At 40.8% G+C, this 21,819-nt stretch overlaps 1 long non-coding RNA gene across 1 annotated transcript in view; it reads left to right on the forward strand.

Annotated features, from left to right (window-relative positions):
• Positions 1 to 230: 230 nt before the first annotated feature.
• LOC130541504 (uncharacterized) overlaps positions 231 to 21,819 on the forward strand; it is a 35,781-nt gene continuing 14,192 nt past the window's right edge. Inside the window, exons 1-2 of the long non-coding RNA XR_008955558.1 lie at positions 231 to 409; positions 4,482 to 4,610. This is a non-coding gene — a long non-coding RNA (uncharacterized LOC130541504). The remainder of the gene's footprint in view (positions 410 to 4,481; positions 4,611 to 21,819) is intronic.

Here is a 21,819-nt window from a genome sequence, read left to right on the forward strand (position 1 = left end):
TCACCTCTGAGCTGGCCCAGCAGATGTATCTTCGTAGGCTGTCCCATTATTCTGGACTGGACGCTTCTGATGGTGTGATGTGTGGTGAGATTAGTGCTGTGGTCACGTCCCTACTGTCACGTCTCCGTTTTTATAAAGTGGGTCCCTGGGTGTGACGTGATGTCACATGAAATGCCTTATTATACACCAAACATTCTGTAAGCCCCCAGAGCAACAGAATACTGTGCTGAGGCCCCAAAACAGAAAGGCAAGCTCACCAACAGAATGTGCCTTTTCCTTATCAAAAAGAATTGCTGCCCCTTACAGGACAGGAAGACTCCAATTGTGACCAACTTGGAGCAGCCTTGAGCCACAACTCAGACTTATTTTCATTCTCTGCTCATTGGCCATTAGGAACCCGATCCTTATGGTATGTTCACACTGTCTCCAGGCTGGGCACAGTGGCTCACACTTGTAATCCCAGCACTCTGGAGGCCAAGGTGGGTGGACGGCTTGAACTCAGAGTTTGAGACCACCGTGAGCAACATGACAAAACGCTATCTCTACAAACAATATAAAAATTAGCCTGGTGTGGTGGTGCACGCCTGTGGTCCCAGCTACTAGGGGCTGATGTGGGAGGATTGCTTGAGCCTGGAAGGTGGAGGTTGCAGTGAGCTGAGATTGCACCACTGCACTCCAGCCTGGGTGACACAAGGAGACGCTGTCTCAGTAAGTAAATAAATAAATAAATACCTGTTCACAACTCATTCACAGAAATAATGCTAACTTTTATGGTCGATGCATGATGTATACCCTTTTTTGGTAAAAATCTTGTTCTTGTAAACATATTTTCCTATCTTGATGGATATTTGTTATAAGCAGTGTCAAACATTTCATGGAAAGAGGTGTTATATACATATTATACATAAATTCATGAACTTCTTTATCTTTCTTTCCTCTGACGTTAGATGTTTAGAATTTTTTGAATTGTTTGCTCTCTTTGGTAATGCCACCAGGGAAGCTTGGTTCATCACATCTGGGAGAACAGATCCTTTTATAAATGCCTAAGAGATGTTTTGAATGATTCAAGTTTTGACTGTCTTTAGAGCTTTCCCCATATGTTGCCATATGGATTTCAAAAGGTTAAATTTTTACACGTATAAAATTATTTAATACATGCTCTATTATATTTTAACATAATATATGAAATACTTTTTTTACATTTTTTAAGTTAACTACTTTAATAAATTTATCATGGTAGTTTTTAGCTGATGCATACAGATTGCCCGGCTATTTAATCAGTTAATCTGAAAATAATTATAGCTCAAGTTTCTTAATTCCAGCTTTATTATAAATATAAAACACACTTGATATTTACTAAAAAAGTAAAATGTAGATTGTGAAGTCATCTTATATAATCACAAGCCACTAGGAGTAAAATTAACAAGATTCTGTATCTATAGATTGTAAAGAATAAGAGTTCATAAAAGAACCTAGTTTCTCTTTGCTTACGCAGCATCACCCAGCCCTCCACCTGCACCACTGGAGGGATGGCAGGTGTGGAGGTTGGGCTGGTGCTGGTGATGGAGTGAGATACTGGAACAGTGTCTGCTCTCTTTGTACAACAGCAAGGATTGGAGTGAACAGTGCTGTCTTGTAGCCCCAAGAGTTTATGGGAATTTTCAGCTTCTCCTATTTTTATCATTCTGATCGAATGTCAATAAATTCATACAAGTAAAAGAATAAAAAATAAAACCCTCATATTTCCTTATTTGTCAAGTTATGCAATTAGTTCTAGTGAATCAAGAACAATAATATTTTGGCTACTTAATTATATCTATGAGTAGATGCTAAGTTTAATTTTAAAGGGATCTATAACAGAAAAAAAATACATTGTGATTCTTTATTATGACTTCCTTTCCAGATCATAAAATCCTTTTGAGTCTACCTTCAAAAATATTTAGCTCACTTCCCTCTCTTCCACTACCACGGGGCTGTCACATGTCCTGTGAGGCAGTCACTTTGCCTTCACCCGTTGAATGACCTGCCACCCAATCCTGCTCTCTTCCCACAGAATTATCTTCCAAAAATGCAACTCACTTTATGTCAGGCTCCTGCTTAATAAACCTTTGCTACCTCTCCCTCGGGGTGAAGTCCTAATTTCTCGTCACCTTATAAAAAATGATTACAGGCCAGACGAAGTGGCTCATGCCTGTAATCCCAGCACTTTGGGAGGCCAAGGCAGGTAGATCACGAGGTCAGGAAATCGAGACCATCCTGGCTAACATGGTGAAACCTTGTCTCTACTGAAAATACAAAAAAATTAGCCGGGCATGGCAGCATGTGCCTGGAGTCCCAGCTACTTGGGAGGCTGAGGCAGGAGAATCACTTGAGCCCGGGAGGCAGAGGTTGCAGTGAGCCAAGATTGCACCACTGCACTCCAGCCTGGAAGACAGAGCAAGATTCCGTCTCAAAAAAAAAAAAAAGATTACAATTTGGCCACAATCAGCATTTTTTTTTAACCTCACTCTTCCCATATAATTTATGCCCTAGCCAGCCGGGCGCGGTGGCTCACGCCTGTAATCCCAGCACTTTCGGAGGCCGAGGTGGGTGGATCACGAGGTCAGGAGATCGAGACCATCCTGGGTGACATGGTGAAACCCCATCTCTACTAAAAATACAAAAAATTAGCCGGGGTGGTGGCGGGTGCCTGTAGTCCCAGCTACTCAGGAGGCTGAGGCAGGAGAATGGCTTGAACCCGGGAGGCAGAGCTTGCAGTGAGCCGAGATCGTGCCACTGCACTCCAGCCTGGGCGACAAAGCGAGACTCCGTCTAAAAAAAAAATTAAAAAAAATAAAATAAAATAATTTACACCCTAGCTAAGACCAACAAAATGCAGTTAGCTAATAGATGCGCATTGAATGACAAGGCAGTATGAGGTGATGCATCCTAACTCAATTTGATCTCTGAAACGAATTTCTAGCTCAGAAAACGAAATATAGAATTAATCACAGTAAAAAGTGGGAAAATTCTTTTATATAAAACATTAGATTTGGAAAGGCAAAATACGAAGAACAAAATAAAAATATAAGCCAATGTAAATGTAACCGCATTCACTTTTATTAAACTCTGCTCAGAAACTAAAACTGAATCTTGATGGATTATGTCATAAATCTATGAAAACTGAGCTTTTCAGAATCAAGAGCTTTCACCCTGGTCTCCATCCTCACCCCTGTTGTCTGTATCATACCTTTACCCGCTGCCGCCTTCTTTTTCCAATTTTCACTCCAAGTATTTCTTCAAAAATCAAAAAAATTACCCATTTTCCAAGGGATCCCCATGTTAGCTTTTAGTTTCATTCCTTTGAACCCCTAAGAAACTCTTCTCTATTCCTATCACTATCCAAAGCCTGTAAAAGTTGGTCTTACAGTACACTGTTGGTTTGGAAAAAAATCTTTTAGAATTCTTGGACCTTTGAAGGGGGTATGTGTAGTATAGGTTTTCTTTTTCCCTCTCGGTTTTGAGAGAAAGCTAAAAAGATAGGGAATGGGTAGAAATTAAACAATGGCTTCAATAAACGGGGAAAACAAAAGTGAAAACAAAAACACTAAAAAATAGAAAAAACAAAAGTCTGCAAACAGCTTCCATGTCTGCTTCTCTGTTTCTTAGTGTTTGTAACATTTGAATCAAAACAAACCTGTGGGTTCAGTGTTTCTCTGAGCAGGTAGGAGGTTGTCAGCCTAAAAGAGTCAGATTGAAGCTTTCATTCACGAACCTTCACATCTGATCAACTTTCCAATCTCAATTCATCAGCTAAACTGTTCACTATGCAGAAAATCCTTCGCTCTGAAGCCTTAGGGACAAGGTCAGTTTTTTGGCAGAAACCAACTTTTTAATATATAGCTATTATATATATTGGCTATATATTCTGCCTACAACATAGGCAGAATAATGGTCCCTAATAATGTGCACATTCTAATTTCCAGAACTTGTGATTACATTACCTTATATGACAAGAAAGACTTTGCAGATATGACTAAAGTTAAGGACTTTGAGATGGGAAGATCATCCTGGAATATTCAGATGAGCCTTAATCTAATCATTTGGATCATTAAAAGTGCAGAACTTTTCTCAAATAGGATCAGAGAAAAAGATGGTCGATGGAAGTAGGGCCAGGGAAATGCTACACAGCTGAGTAAGACGATAGAGGAAGGGGCTGTGAGCCAAGCAGTCTGGACCACTGCTAGAAGCTGAAAAACGCAAAGAGGCTGATCCTGTCCTAGATCCTCCAGAAAAGATCGCTGACATTTTTATTTTTGCATAGTAAGACTCATATCAGACTTAAAGACCTGTATGGTAATAAATTTGTGTTGTTTCAAGGCACTGAATTTTTTGCAATTTGTTATGATAGCAACAGAAAAGTAATGCACCATAGTTCACTTTCGAGTTTTTTTAATTATGATTTTTTTACAGATGTTGTTGCTATGATTTTTCTTTTTAAGACCTGCAGTGACCTGCTGCTACCAGAACTGACTCGCTTCAAAGCGATGGATGAAACCCATATGGAGATATTCCTGGGGTGGGTAGGCCAGTTGGAAGACAGAGTGTTTACACCTGAGAGAGGACTTGAGGTGAGTTGAGTATAGGGCTTGATTATGAGTTTAATATCTACTTCTCTCACTGGACTGCTCCATCAATGAGGGCAGGTTTATCTGTCATGTTCCCCTGTGCTATGTTTTTTTTTTTGTCCCTACCTAAGCTCATGTTGAAATTTAATCCCCAGCGTGATGGTATTAGGAGGAAGGTATTAGCGGAAGATGTTTGAGTCATGGGAAAAGATCCCTTGTGAATGACTTGGTGCTGTTAAAATGGTAGTGAGTTTTCCATCTCACGAGATGTATTGGTTCTTAAAGGAATGGATGAGTTCCCTTGAGAGTGGGTTGTTATGAATCCAGGACACTCTCAGGTTTGGTCCCTTTCAAGTGCCTGATTCTTCTTTGACCTTCTCACTAGGTTTGATGCAGCACAGGAGCCCCCACCAGAAGCTGAGCAGAGGCACAGCCTACAGAACCATGAGCAAAATAAACCTCTTTTCTTTATAAATCACCCAGCCTCAGATATTTCTTTGTAGCAACACAGAAAGGAATAAGACACCCTGGATGCTCAGTTCTTGGAGAAGCATGGGTATTTTGCCAAAGTGCTTAAGAGCAGGCCTCCGGATGTCTGACTACCTAGGTTCAAATTCCAGCTGGGTAGCTTCCAAGCTGTGTGCCATGTGCCTTTGGGCAGGTAAGTCAATGCACCTTCTGTGCCTCTGTGGGGTCAGCAGCAGTACTTCATAAAGTATAGCTTGGAGAATTAAGTATATTATGGTAATTTTTCAACTAACATGTACCTAATATGTGCTAGGTTCTCCTCTGGGCACCCTGGAACCATCAGTGAACAACAAAAAAAAAGAAACCTCTGTCCTCTTAGAGCTTACATTCTAGTGTGAGAACACAAATAATAAATATACTAAATGATAAATAGAAAAACAAAATAAGGCAAGGAAAAGAAACAGTATCAAAGGCAGCTGGTCATGATTTTTAAAATATACTGACTATGTGTATTAGCTGGTTCTCACACTGCTAATAAAGACATACCTGAGACTGGGTAATTTATAAAGGAAAGAGGTTTAATTGACTCACAGTTTGCCATGGCTGGGGAGGCCTCAGGAAACTTACAATCATGGCAGAAGGGGAAGCAAACACATCCTTCTTCACATGGCACCAGCAAGAAGAAGTATGAGTGAAGCAAGGGGAATGTCCCTTATAAAACCATCAGATCTTGTAAGAACTCACTCACTGTCATGAGAACAGCATGGGGGAAACCACCCCCATGATTAAATTACTTTCCACAGGGTCCCTCCCATGACACGTGGGGATTATGGGAACCACAATTCAGAATGGGATTTGGGTGGGGGATTTTGGCCAAACCATATCACCAGGGTAGGCTTTATTAAGAAGGACATTTTGAAAACACTTAAAGGTGGTGAGAGAATTAGTCACATCTGTATCTAGGGCAAGGACTTTCTCAGCAGAAAGAGCATCTGGACAAAGGCCCCGAGGCTGGAGGAAGCCTATTGGAATGGAAGACCTGGTGGCTGAAACATCTGGAGTAGAGAGAACTGGGAGAAATTTGGTAGTGAGGAAAATAATGTGGGGCTAGATTATGTGGAGTCTAGCAAGCCATTTTAGAAGAAGAAGGAAGGTTTTCAGCAGTAAGGGATACCAGGAAGAGACATTTACAATGAGCCACTCTGGCTTCTATATCTAGGACAGACTCCAGAGGATGTGGGGTAGGGTCAGGGTCAGGAAAGTAAACACCAAATCCAAGGCCACTGGGAAACAGAGACATGAGATTGTGGTCCCTCAGAATACAGTGGTAGTCCTGGAGATGGTAAGAAATAATAAGATTGCTGGACAAGTTTAAAATAAAGCCAAAACAGTTCCCTCACTCAAAGGATATGGAATGTTCAAGAGTGATAACAGATGAGAATAACCCCAGCTTTGGGGGAGGCAAAACATTGGTAGAGCAGAGGGCAGCTATCAGCTGAGAAGGGAAGGCTGGGAATGGGCTCAGTGTTGAATGTGTGGAGAATCCAATGTGGGTAAAGCACCAGTGGAGATGTCGAAAAGACAGTTGGACAAAGGAGGAAATGTCAGGAGGCTGCAGTGTGGACTATGAACTTGAGCATCAGTGTGTGAATGGTATTTGAAGCCGTGAGACTGCATAAGGTCACAAGAGGAATGTGTGTGGACAGAGAGGAGAGGAAGACTGAGCTCTGAGCCATAAAAAGTAAAAAATCAGAGGGGAAAGAAAGGAAAATTTGTTATGAGAAAAACCACAGGAGTGTGGTATTGTGGAATCTAAGAGAAGACATGAATCGAGAGAGGAAGGGGTCGGCTGGGTGGAATGTAACTGGTCCCATTGGGTTTAGCGACACAAAGATCTTCCACAATGTGTTTGTGGAGTATAGGGGACAGAAACTGGTGGAGTGAGGTTAAAAGACAAGAGAGGGAGAGGAAATGGAGTTAGTGAGTATAGATAACTCTTGACAGCTTTATTGAAAATGGGAGCAAAGAAATAGGTGATTGCAGGCAGAAGAAATGGGGTTAGGAGAAGGGTCATCAAAATTGGGAGAAATGACAGCATGCTTTTGTATAGATGGTGATAATCCAGTGAAGAGGAGAAACTTGGCAATATGGGAGAAAGTGGAGAAAGCTCTGGGGGCCGTGCCCTGGAGTCAGGGGAAAACAGAAGGGCGGCACACATCGCTGGAGAAGCTTGCTTTGGTGGGAGCACGGACGGGGCATCCAGGGAAGAGGTATAAAGGGGAAGAAAGTGGAGACAGGTGCTGGCAGATGAAGAGCTAAGAGGAGGGAGTTTGGGGCATTATTTTCTTATTGTTCCTATTTCTTAGTGAGGGGGAAGCTAGGTCACATGGGGAGGAGGTGGACAGCAGTGGCCGGTGCTCAGCAAGGCTCCAGGGTGCTGATGCTTCTACAAGCCATAGGTCTGAACCCTAGAAGGCAAGCAAAGCTGCCTGTTGAATTATTGAAGAAATGCATGTGATAAATCTTATTTGTGAGAACCAAAACACTAATTTTTATAGTTGTATGAGCTTCGGCTAAATTTTTTGTTAAGTTACGATCACAATAATGTGTTTTATGTTTCATTTCAATGTACACTGTAAAGAATTGTGATAGCACATAATCAGGCCTATTTTGGCAGAAAAATCAAAGTGGTAAGTATGCTAATAGTCTCAAAACAAGAATATATGAACTTTTCTCTGAACTGTATTATAATGAAGATGAGGTAAGGAAAGCTCTCTCTCGTGAACAAAAGAGGCATGAATTTGGTGTCTATACTAAAACCTGGGCCCTTGTTGCTCAAATTATTTTTGAAAATAGATAAAGTATGATAAAAAGAGAAAACCAAATAAGAGGACAGAAATAGAGAGATCATAATTTTAAAACAAAGCAACTTTCAGCATGAGCAAGGCAAGCTGAGAATAAATAAAAAGAAGCTACTTCAGAGTAGAAAATCAGATTACAGAGCTCATGACTCCAAGATTTTTGCCAGTAAGAAGGGCAAAAAAAGTAAAACTGGTTTGAGTAAAAAATAAAAAGCATAAATGAACCTCAGAGGTCAATGTCAGGCCAAGTAAAAAGGTTATTTCACAGAAATCCCAGGAAATTCTTGTTGGCAACAGAATGGTGGGCTTCTTGGACCCAGCTTCTGACTAGAAAGGCAACTTTTCTCTCTTGGTTTAAACCTCAGCTATCTAGATTATAGAACTTGTGTCAGAGAGTAAGGGTCATGCACTTGATATTAATGATTGCATAGATGGGCTTGGTTTTTTACCATGAAAATATGAAATTCATTTTCTCACCTTGCTTAAAAGTTCTGAGTACTTTAAACCCAGTAACTGACCAATCTCTGGATTGTCTTCATGGGATTCTTACTCAGAGCTTCTCTGAGCTGGCAAACAGACGCTTCAACAATGGATGTCTGAGGAATTATAGAATTCTACCTTGTGAATGGAAAATTGAATAACTCAGCGTTCTGAACTTGAACTTCAAACACCCTTGAGAAAAGTGACCAGTCTGAAAAAGAATGTAATCTAAATTCCCATGCTTCAATGGAAATATGCCCTCTGGGAAAGTTCAGTGAGGACCAACTGGTTTTCTACAATGAACTTCAGTTTATAAATGCATTCTAAATTTGTCTATCACCCTGGGATTCTTGTAATACAAGACAGCAAAACAGCAGGATGCCTTCTGCCTCTCTCCTCTGTGGTGGTTGTAAAGGACAACTGACATCCCTTACCACTACTTGGGATCATGCCAGGAAGGGTCCAGAAATAGCATTTATGCTAAAGGCAATGGCTCTGAATTCATCAGCCCAGCTTGGATTTGCAATCCTTCTGTACATTTGGAGTAACAACTACCTTATTCACATGCATATATATGTTTGATGGATATAAATAGATGACATAGATATAGACATAAACAGGTATCTGTGGGTCTATTTATTAATTTTAAAAGAAACATTGTATTGCATACTTGCAATTTGCCAAGAAAGTAGATTTTAGATACTCTTACCACAAAAAGAAAGAAAGAAAGAGAGAGAGAGAGGGAGGGAGGGAGGGAGGGAGGAAGAAAGAAGGCAGGGAGGGAGGGAGGGAGGAGGGAGGAAGGAAGGAAGGGAGGGAGGGAGGAAGAAAGAAGGCAGGGAGGGAGGGAGGAGGGAGGAAGGAAGGAAGGGAGGGGAAGGGAAGGAGGGAAGGGAGGGGAAGGATGGAAGGAAAGGGAAGGAGGGAAGGAAAGGACGGAAGGGAAGGGAAGCAGGGAGGGAGGGTATACTTATCTTGATGTGTATATATCAAGATATATATATCAAAATATATATCTATATATATCAAGATAATTATATCAGAACAACATGAGGTACACCATAAATATATATAATTTTAAAAACATAAAAAGATAAATATTTAATTGTTATTTCATTTATTTATTTATTAACTTTTAAGTACAGGGTACATGTGCAGTTTTGTGACATAGGTAAACCTGTGTCATGGGGGCTTATTCTATAGATTATTACATGACCCAGGTATTAAGCCTAATACCCATTAGTTATTTTTCCTGATCCTCTCCCTCCTCCCACTTTCCACCCTCTGATAGGCTCCAGTGTGTGTTGTTCTCCTCTATATGTTCATGTGTTCTCATCATTTAGCTCCCACTTATAAATAAGAACATCCGGTATTTGCTTTTCTGTCCTTGCGTTAGTTTGCTAAGGATAATGGCCTCTAGCTCCATCCAAGTTCTGGCAAAGGACATGATCTCATCCCTTTTATGGCCTCACAGTATTCCATGTATTCCATAGTATTCCGTGTATATGTACCACTTTCTTTATCCAATCTATCATTGATGGACATTTAAGTTGATTCTATGTCTTTTCTATTGTGAACAGTACTGCAGTGAACATACGCATGCATGTATCTTGATAATAGAACAATTTGGATTCCTTTGGGTATATACCCGGTAATGGGATTTCTGGATCAAATGGTATTTCTGTCTCTAGGTCTTTAAGGAATCGCCACACTGTCTTCCACAATGGTTGAACTAATTTACATTCCCACCAACAGTGTATACGCATTTTGTTTTCTCCACAACGTCACCAGCATCTGTTATTTTTTTACTTTTAACACTAGCCATTCTGACTGGTGTGAAATGGTTCTCATTGTGGTTTTGATTTGCATTTCTCTAATGGTCAGTGACGTTAAGCATTTTTTCATATGACTGTTGGCCATATGTATGTCTTCTTTAGATAGTTCAAATAGTTGATGAGGATTACCTAGGAATTTAAAATATGCTTGATATCTCTTTCCAAACCTGCTAAAATATTTATTTTCAAATGGCAGCTTTCCATGTCACTGCATGGGCATCTGGTCCTGCTCTCTGGGCTCATGTGTGTCTGGCTGTATACCAGTGAGAACCATGAGTGACCTGAGTTCTGCATTAGAACATTTTTCTTATCTTTTAATAGCTTTGCTACAATTTTCGCAACATAACTCAGTGATCCTCTATTCAGAGTTTAATTTTATGACTGGATTTAGAATTTAGAGAAATAAATGCTCCATAATCATTGCAGTATCCTGTGTCCCTGATAGAATAAAGAAAACCGCTCACATGACAGCAATGGTATTGTTAAAATTTAAATGAACTTTCAGAGGTTCATGGTATGATTATAGGTATGAGTGGAGGATTACGTATAAAATTATCCATGCATTAATTTTTCATCCATCCATCTAACCACACCAAGCCAAGGAACAAGGATCAAAGATGTGTGTGTGGGTGGGGGGGTGTGTGTATGCACACACATATATACAAATATGTATTTATGCGTATATACATATATATCTGCACATGTATGTTGGTAAATATACATGTTTCTGTCCTTTGCTCTGTCTCTCTTTCTGTCATTTTATTCTGCTTAATAATCACATGAAAAAATTTCTGTATAGCTGCTCAAAGAGATCAGGTTATTCAAAAATCTCTAAGCAGTTGTGAAACCCAAGGGACATGAACAGAATCCTGCACCGCAGAACCAAGTAATCTCTATATTCAGGTTATTCAGAAGAGTCCTGCAAACCAAAGTAGATTTCATAGGAAAAGCCTATTGAGGCTAATTACCTTGATGGAAACTGATAAGTAATTGCTCATCTCATATAATCCGTTCATTTCATTTCAATTCATCTCATTTGTTCTTCACAAAAACCGACACTTGAGGACACCAGGTTTGAGACAGTGCTCCTCTACCTCTGAGCCTTGGTTTCCTCATCTACAAAACAGCAGTAGCAATCATTCTCTTGCCAAGATATGAGAGAGGATGCAATGAGGTGATGAGAGCAGAGTACCTTTTTTAGTACCGTCAATGATACTAGTGCTGCTTGCTATTAGTCAATAGCTGTGTGGGATCTCAACACAACATCCTCGACCTGGACCCCTGTTTTCTACCTTCGGCTGGGATTTAGATCAGAAACAAACATGGCAGGAATTCCTGCCATTGGCTTTGAACCAGAAAGAATCCCTAGACCGGGGGTCCAAGCCAAGCTCTTGAAGGAGAGCTGAGCACCAGCCAAAGACCAAGCAACCAGGCCACGTGGGCAAGACGTGAACTGCAATAAGGGTCAGAGCCAAGGCTCACAGGACATAAGCAGAGCCTGGCGGAAACTGGTGGGCTTGGAAGCACGCAGAGGGCACAGTAGTCAGGAGAATGAAGCTGGTGCTGACCTTCCCCAGTAGGAGAGTGGACAGTGGGTACCTCAGACTGATTCAAAGCAACCAAGTCAGGGACAAGTTTTCTCCCAACAAATAATGACAGTTAATCCTCAGTCGCAGGCTCAGCTCCCCCTATCTACACAATCAAGTCTTATGTAGCCACGACAGAGGTAAGAATTCTAGTCTAGAGCATTGGGATGCAGGCTTCATCTGAACTCATTCTGACAGCTCTATTCTTTGGTCGGAGGACACTCACCCATGCCTGTCTGCAAAAGTGGACTTTCCACCCTGCAGTGAGTTTTCTCTTTCCTATTTCCTGTCTTTCAGGGAGTCCAGATTCATGTGTTGGTACATCTTAACCTATCCTTAACTGAGTTTTGTCCTTTGTCGTGATACAGGATATTTGAAACAAAATTTCTCAGATGTGCCTGAAAAAGCATTTGCCCACTTATTCTCTTCTATGATTTAAATTGAAGTTGGTGTTTTTTGTTTGTTTGTTTGCTCTTTTATTATGACAAGATATCTTTTGGAATATAATAAGCTTTTGTGACTGTTTTATAATGTTACACTTTGGATTTCCTTGTCCCATTTGTATACCTGGATTCATATACAATAACATTTTGTATCTAAGCAATTATAAGGAAAGCATCTAAGAAAAAGATGGCAGATACTATAGCTGACCGTTAAGGGCTGATCCCCTTTGCAGATCTGTTTAGACCTTAGATCCAATATTTATTCTGCTTTTCTACTCTGTCCTTGTTCTCAACATAAAGAGACAAACTTCTTGAAGCTGGAAGCCACATGTTGATAGACGTGGTGATTTTTGTCAAACTCTACAGAAAACTTAGGTTTTCCACATCCAGTTTTTTTCCCTTGTTTTTTTTCTTGGGGCTGTTACACAGTCTCAACTAAAACCATGAACTCTCATTTTTAAATATTCTGTCTACAAGCAGGTGACAGCAACTTCACATCTCAGACAGAAACATTATGAGTAAGAACCTGGGTCAGGCACATGCATTTTTTTCAATCGTTTCATTGTGGATGATGAACCAAGCCAGGTGGGACCTTGAAAATACCGACTGATTTTTTTTTCTGGGGTTTTGGCCAAACATGGAACTTTTAATGCAGTTTCATGAGCACTTTTAATGAGCACTTCTCTTGTGCTCCTGACTGAAAATTGCATTCTCAGAGGCAGCTATTAGGTGAGTTTGGGATCATGTTGAGTCCAACACCAGCTACTTCTGATTTTTAGGACGAAAGTTCCGCTTCATAGGACAATTGAGCTCGGTCCATGGGACTTCCCACTGTAATAAAGAACTGCCCAAATTTTAATGTTTTAGTCAGTCCTGGCTCAAGCATAACCAGGTGATTTTGTTGTAGTTTTTAGATGAAAACTCTAGTGAAGGAGGGTAGTGTGTTTCAGTTTCAGTTATGGAGAAGAGCTGAGAAGAATTACTAACCAGGGTATATGCCTTTGAAATCCACTCTTTTTAGTTTTTTTTTTTCCCTGAAATGAGATCTTTTCAGTCCTCTTGGTTTGTGTCTGAAAATCTCAGTGGCCTGAGAACACAAAGGAAATTGATTCAAAGACTTTGGAAAACTTTGCAAAGAGGCTGTCATTCGACTGGCTTCCTTTGTCAGGTGCCCAAATCTGATACTGCCCCATGGAAAGGGTATGAGGGAGATGGAACTCGCCCCTGACCCAGTTCCTTTTCAGCCCTGCCTCAGAGTGGTTGTGCAAAGAACAATTCCCACCATAGTCAAATCCATAATTGTTCTGGAAAGTGTTTTCCCTACGGTTTCTGATAAGTTCTTTGTAGGTGAACTTTCCTCACCAGCCAAGGAACTATCCAAGCTCCACGAGGTTAAATGATTTCCCCAAAGACTATTACATCTTAATCCAATCACGAAGCAATCTCATTTTTCTGAATGCATTACCAAAATGTTTTCAAGCCTCCATTGCATGTATCTTTCTAGAGGAATAGTTTTATGTTCATCGAATTGAAAGAAAACTTTTAAAATGCCAGAATGACAGGACACATTGGTATTCCTCAGGTCAAGCTTAGAAATGCAATTTAGGTTTACCTGGCAACTGAAAATATTGTTAAAACAGATTAATGCACTCCAAGAATTCAAATTATCTACATGGAAAAAATATAAAAATCTGTGTTGTAGATTTAGAAAACAGATGGGCTTATAAAGTATAACCTTTCGAAATTGATCAGCAAAGCCCCTCTTTATTAATCCTAGTTAAAATATAACAGCTTAGGGAAGTTGTAGGGCCTCAGATGTATCAAATAGAGATTTTTCCTGTAGGAGCTGAAAGAAGAGTACAAGTTTAAAAGAGCTCCACACTTCCAGGAAGGCTCCCTCCTGAACACACGTGGGCAGCAACCTTAGGCACCTACCCACGAACAAAGGTTGATGGGCAAGCCTCATGCTAACAGGACCCCTCTTTCTAGCCAAGCGAAAGGCGGCCACCTAGAGCTTTCACCAAGAGGTGCACATTGCCAGTGCTTGAAAGGGAATCACAGGTGCCTGGTCTGTGCATGTTACTTTTCTTGCCCACTCAAGTAGATTGTCCTGCCTTGTGTCTCCAAATTTCTGCTAAAGGAGTGACCCCTGGGAGGTGACCTCCCTTAGACAAACTTGGTTTACGGTTCCCAACACTGACCCACACTGAGATATGACCTTGGACCAACTACTTAAACTCCTCAGTGTTTTAAAAACAGTTTGCACGACACACATTTTACCCTTTCCAAGCCAGAAAGGGTATCTTTCCAACAGGATGTCCTTCTTCCTATTCCCAATGGACCTTTTTTGGGGGTCCCACTTCTTTACCTGAAAGACCCATCCAGGCAGCTGGTCAGCCTCTCTTCTGATCCTCCCCGGGCCCACTGCCCACCTTCCCAGCTCTCATTGTCTAACGCAGCACTGCCCAACAGAAAAACAATTCCAGCTACATAGGCAGCTTAAAGTTATTTTAGGCCGGGCAAGGTGGCTCACGCCTGTAATCCCAGCACTTTGGGAGGCCGAGGCGGGGGGATCACCTCAGGTTGGGAGTTTAAGACCAGCCTGACCAACATGGAGAAACCCCGTCTCTACTAAAAATACAAAATTAGCTGGATGCGGTGCCGCATACCTGTAATCCCAGCTACTCGGGAGGCTGAGGCAGGAGAATTGCTTGAACCCGGGAGGCAAAGGCAGCGGTGAGCCGAGATTGCGCCATTGCACTCCAGCCTAAGCAACAAGAGCAAAACTTCATCTCAAAAAGAAAAAAAAAAAAAAGTTATTTTGGTAACCTTAGTAACCACCTTGAAAAATAAAAAGAAACTGTTGAACCTTATTTCAACAATATATTTTGTTTAACCCAATATATTAAAAATATTATCACTTCAAAATGTAATCAATGTTAAACCGTAGGTGAGATAGTTTACTTCTTTTCGTACTAAAACTTTTAAATACAGTGCGCCTTATACTTACAGCACATTTCAATTCAGACTAGTCTACTTTCGACTGCTCAGCGGCTGCGTTCAGCCAGTGACTAGCATATGAGAAAGCACTGGTCGGGAGTAGAGCAGCAGTGTCCAGCTGTGCCTGCTGGCCCATAGTCACTGTCCTGTCCTATCTGTTTTTTGTTGTCGTTGTTGCTGTTGTTTGTTTGTTTTGAGACGCAGTCTCACTCTGTCACCCAGGCTGGAGTGCAGCATCATAATCTATGCTCACTGCAACCTCTGCCTCCCGAGTTCAAGGGATTCTCCTGCCTCAGCCTCCTGAGTAGCTGGGATGAGAGGTGTGCGCCACCATGCCTGGCTAATTTTTTGTATTTTTAGTAGAGATAGGGTTTCACCATGTTGGCCAGGCTGGTCTCGAACTCCTGACCTCAGGTGATCCACCTGCCTTGGTTTCCCAAAGTGCTGGGATTACAGGTGTGAGCCACCCCGCCCAGCCCCTGTCCTACCTGTTTTAACTTCAGTGTGCCATGATGATATTTTAAAACCTAATAATGCCCTCTATCTACTGCTGAACTAGTAAAATAAATGTCTCTTACATTGATGTGACAGGCCCCTTGTAATATCAGTAAATATGTTCCTCTTTCTCTCCTCTCTGGTTTCTTAATCTGTGGTCAAGCTTTACCCCTGACTCACCTTAGAACATACTGCCCTCCATCCGCCTCCACACCATCCCTTAGTTCCCTAGAAAGAAATGCGACCAGATCCCCCTGCCTGCCAAGACCCTTAATGACTCTCATCCAACATCCCTCCTTCACTGGACGCATCATCCCTTTACTGATGAACTCTCATCCAGTCCCTCAAGGGCAGCAGGAGCAGCATGTTGCCGTGTGTTGTAGTTATTTATCTGCAACATCACAGCACCGTGTACAGAGCCAGCTCTATGAGACCCTCCTAGAATGCCTAGTGCAGGGATTATGTGAAGGTGGACCCTGAATTAAAACCCTTTCCCTTTTCTCTTCTTATGCTATGTAGAAGGGATCCTAGTGCCCTATCAGTAGACTATCACCTAATTAGAGCTTGTTGAGCTAGCTTAGGGCGCGCATGGAGACCATGAGCATTTGCAATGAGTTTTAGCATATACCTGGACTTATCCGTGGAATGGGCAAGGATATGAGGAATGGCTGCCTCATTAAAGACCTCTGGGCTTCTCCAGCTAAAGGCAGAAAACTGTTGTGTTTGATTGTATCTCTTTGGTTGCCTTGATAATCGAAAGCAATCTCAACTCATTTGATTTAGTCACTGAGAAGCCTGTCATTGTTCTGAAATCACTTGTAAGTTTTCACTGAAACTGGAGAGTTTTTCTTTGTTTGGCAGGATACATTTATAATTTCTTCTACAATGAAAGCCCAGGTGAGAGGGGTCCAAGTAAGCAGATGGCACAGAAGCATTTGTTAGGTGAGATGTACCTGAAATCACCTGCATCTCCTTGTTGGCCTACGGAATGTCTGGCCTGCAGGGGCCTCTGGATGGGGGTGTGGGTGCTGGGTCTGGCCTCGGGCTTCCAGATGCAGGCTGTGGTCATCAGTCGGGTTCTCCCTCACTGCCTCTTTCCTCTGTTTTGAAGCTTAAGACAGAACTTGACACAGTAATTCCTGGCCTGACCCTGGGTGACTCAGTACTCATTCTCATCTTTCCCTCTCCCTCATGACAGGAATCAGGAGCAGATCTCCTTCACCCCCACCCTGTATAACCCTTTATTAGCTTTACTGTAAACAGATAAAGAGCTTTCTCTGGTGCATTTGGCTAAGTTTTCCTTCTTGTTTTTTCTTGTCAGTGACACATGCTCTTTTATTCTTGATCCTAGCATATCTGAACCTTTTGCACCATTCAGTAAAGAGAAAAGGGGAGCTCAGGCGAGAAATATAGTTTTATTATTTATTAATTAATTTCTTATTCAGTTCAAATGTTGTCAATTCCTTACTTAAAGTCTAACAACTCTCCCCATTTTGCATCCAAGCATTCTCAATGTTTGCTTTAGACAGCAACAGCAGGATGGCAAATGGACCCTAGATTCCCTCTGCTGGGTCAAAGGATGGCCCCATAAGCAAGTACTCGATAATTATTAACAATAATTGAGAGAAAGATGGAATATGGAGTATTTGCCTTTTAGGAAATAGAGTGTTCAGGTTAACATTTTTCTAAAGGAAAGAAAAAGCGTGACAGAGCTATTCCCAGACTTCCACAGTTTAAACTTGAGCCAGTGGTCTAGGGTGTCTTAGGGGTTTGGTGGAAGGAGATTCCTGAGGGTAGCCCCTGCTCACATATATACTCTTTGCCAAGGATTCCATGCAAGTAGTTTGTGTCACTCTCTTGCTTCAGGTATTTTTCTATGCAGACCAGGATTTTCTTGCATTCTGATCTATTCTCGGAATGAGGAATAAAGGGACCCTAAACAAACACAGGTTTCTCTCACCTCACAATAAATCAGAAGTTCAGTAAAATAATGGGAATGTCCTCTAACTTCAAACTGGGTTCAGATTTTATCAAAGCACTTTACTTGTTTGCTCTGAATCATTCAACAAAGTTACCAATTTTGTTTCCTTTAGAAGGTAATGCCAAAGCAAGTTCTATTTGGTTGATTAATTGATTGTTTGATTACATGTTAATCACAGTGATCTTAAAGTTACTTCCTGCCATTGGGATAACTTCTGGGAGTAGGAGGAGTGGTCAAGATGTTTCAGAGTCACTTAAGTCCATGAGCACATGTTCAGCCTCAGCAGCTTCTGTTCTGATCAGGGTCTGTGCAAAGTCCTTGAGGATGACAGAGCAAAGCCATCGGAGGATGGTTGACTTCAGGCTCTCTGCACTCCCTCCCAACAAGGGGCTCTGACACTGGACACCTCATGATCAGGCCCCCAGGGCATGTGCTTCTCCCCATGGGCAGCAGCATCTGACTGGTCATCCCTGTACCTTCGCTCCATTGCTTCATTTGTCCCAGTAGGAAGCTGAGCAGAAGCACCTGGTTTCTAGGAGCTGATGAGGGCTGCTGGCAAATGAGTGGATAGTTTCCCAGAAAAGTAGTGGTCAGTGATCATAACAGGGCACTTAATGCTTGGAGGCAGGGGGCATACCATTATTCCAATGAGCTCCAGGACCTCAGCAAAGTTGATGCAGGCAGTGGAGTATTGGTGTTTTGACAGTAAAAGGAAGCAACACTTGCACCGGCCCATCTCGAACAACTAAAAGTTGTAGCTGCTCATCCCTGGAGAGGGCTCCCACTTCACCAGGCACTGTGCCAAGTTCTTTGTGTGTTCTGTCTGGTGTACTCCTCACAATAAGCCAGCTGAGGCAGATATTGTCATTAACCCATGCTGCAAATAGGGAAACAGAATCTTATAGTAATCACTAAGTGACTTGTTAAATTCACAGCCAATCAAAGGCAAACCCGGGGTTTGAATTCAATTTATCTTTCTGTCTGCTGCTTATGCTAAAATTCCGCCCCATTTCCTTTCTCTTATTCGCCTGTCTTAAAGCTTCAATTCCATCATCACCTCTTCTGTAGAGTTTCTTTGATTTATAGAGAAGCCTTGGAGTTGAGCCTCTCCAGTCTCACTTCCACAATGGTGCAGCAGTCAACTTGCTATAGTTAGACTAACCATAACTCTGCTGTTCTAGAGACTCTGAAGTCCTGGATACCTGGACTATATATTTCTGATGTGAGGATTGCTAGCCGCTAGTACCATACAGGTAATATACATATGATGAAAGGAGGAAAAAGAAAAACAGACAGAGGAAGAAAAGAAAGAAGAAGGGGAGGAAGAACACAGGAAGGAAAAAAGCAGACCCTGTCATTCTTTTCAAAAGACTTAACCATAGCCATTTACCTAAAAAGAATATTAATTACTTCTATTGTATAAATAAAAAAAACTAAAAGACAACTGAAGGTGGCCTGAATTTTTTCATTGTGTAAAAATTAATGGGACTGTGTCATTAGATGCCCCACAGGAAGAAGGTATCATACACCTATTCACAGCGAGTAAGATGTCAGAGAGAAAAAGACCTGTGTTTTCTATCAATAGCCAATTTCTGGAATTTAAATTTAATACATTTTAAGAACGATATCCTGAGACTTACATTATCAATGATCACACTTTCCTTATCTTGAACTAGGATAATAAAAATACGTAAAAAAAAAAAAAGTCAATTTTCTAACCTAAAAACCTTTGAAACAGTCACCCCCAGCATAGAGCACGGTGCCAATAATACTCAATGAATTCTTCTTGAAAGCATGTGTAAATGCATGAATGTATGAATCCATAAGGAAATGAATCTCTCTGAACCTTAACATTTAGGCAGTCAAACTGGAGATGGGAGTGGAGAACAAGATATAGTCAAGCTCCCCAAACAATTACCACGTAGTAAGATAGCACTGAGAAAGACGCCAAGAAGGGATTTTATTTTTAAAATAAGGAAAACTAAGAGATACAGAAGATAGATTGAGAGACTCCAAACACTCTCAGTGGCAGCTCAAGAAGATGAAAAGACAATGACACAGAAGTGAATAGTCTAAAAGTTAATGGCTATTTTCCAACTTAAAAGTTCTGCGTCTTCTGTAGGACACTCAATTTGAGTTTAGAGTGAGTTAAGAAAAAAATCCATATTGGGACATAAGCTAGTACAATTTAGAGCAGCAAGTTAAAGATAAAAAAGTAAAAGTTATAAAAAATGTTTTGAAAAGAAATATCTGTAAGAATAACCACAGACACATCACTGGCAAATTGACGAAGAAATCAATGAAGTATGCTCAGGGTACTGAGGGAGGAAAATCAATATTGAATGATGTTCTAATCCATGACCATTAGAATTTATGATGCAATAAAGACATTTTCAGTCTTATTTAAGGCAGTTTACAAGCTTTCTACATTGAAAGGAAGGACTACATATTAAGAAAAAAAAAAAAAAAAAGCAAAGTGCCTATGGAGGCATGGTGTGGATTACGAAAGTATGCCCAGTAAAGACCTTACTAACATCTATGTGTTCATATAACCAATTCTGTGTCTAAATTTGACTTTTGTGTATTAAACAGTTGCGGTTAAAATTCTATACAACAGGTTGAGTGGTTCTTTAGTTAATAGCTAACGAATACCATGCTCCTTGTCCTGTTGTGGAAGGAGGATACAGGACCTAAATAATTTTTGACACTGTTGAAAAAATTTAGAATAAATCCTATTTATTTAAGTATGAATAAACTTAAAGAAAGTAAAAGAGAATTTAAAAAACTGTTTTAATATCATATAAGGTAATATTAGAAAAAATAAGGAAAGAAAGAAAAAGAAGAAAAAGGAAGGAAGAGAAAAGCTTTACTGCTAAAAATTATCAAGTTTTTAAATCTTCCTAACATTTCTCTCCAGTGGTTGTGAATTCCTCATGTTGTGAGATGGTGCTCTGCCCTCATAAGGAAGAAACCAGCTCTCACTTCGCATCCTCCCTTGCAGCTAAGGTGCAAGCATGTGACCTTGGCTCCAACAATAAGCATATTTAAATAGGCATGAGTGAGGCTTCTGTTCAGAGTCCAGAGAATCTAAAAAGCAGGTGCTTTGCAGCATCCACTGTGGTGAGGGTAAGGGCGGAGACCTCCTCTGCCAGGCCAGCCATAGCACCCAGGCCCAGCACTCTCAGTGTTATCTACAGGGGCTGTGCCCACAGCTTGGTGTTCCTCTGCTGGGGCAGTCCTGCTGTGCCACGTGGGTGTTCCAGCAAAGGATGGTTCTCTGGCCTTCTGTGACACACTCTGACGGTCTCTAGTATGCCTAAATAAGTCTCTTTCCTGCTTAAATTAGAACTGATTTGTAATGTATAGCCAACAACTCTGAATGGCATCATGCATGGTGAGGAAAACACAGTTTCACCATGGTACTATAACAATTGATCCAGGCAGCATTCTTTGCTGGACACAGAAAATAATGAATGTGAGTTTGCTAAATAGTAATATTTACATACATTCAATGTTATTTGTTTTTTTACAACAGGAATAAAAACTTTAGGATGGGTTAATGTAACACAACCTTAACCAAGTGATCCAACTTAATATCCTCAATAATAGGACAAACTGACATCATCTGCCTACAGTTATGACACCCTGAGAAGGAAACATCACTTCTTTAATATTCCTGCCAAAAGAAAAGAAAAACATGACCTCATAACCTGAATTCAATCAGGAGGAAACATGCAACAAATCCAAATTGAGGAACATTCTACAAAGTAATTGGGCTGAATTCTTAAAGTCAAAATCATAAAAGATGAAAGCTGAGTAAATTTTCTGGATTAAAGGAGACAAACTGGACATGGCAATTAAATTTAATGTCAAATTCTGAATTGGATCCTGGCATATAAAAAAGAAATGTAGCTACAGAAAACATCATTGGGAAAATTAATAAAATTTGAATATGAAATATGGATTAAAAATAGTATTGAATCAATGTTACATTTTCAATTTTGATTACTATACTGATACGTAAAATCCCTTTGTCTAGCTGAGAGGATGTACTGAGGTCATC

The sequence above is a fragment of the Pan paniscus genome, chromosome 4 (assembly GCF_029289425.2).
Source record: "Pan paniscus chromosome 4, NHGRI_mPanPan1-v2.0_pri, whole genome shotgun sequence".
Classification (NCBI taxonomy): domain Eukaryota; kingdom Metazoa; phylum Chordata; class Mammalia; order Primates; family Hominidae; genus Pan; species Pan paniscus.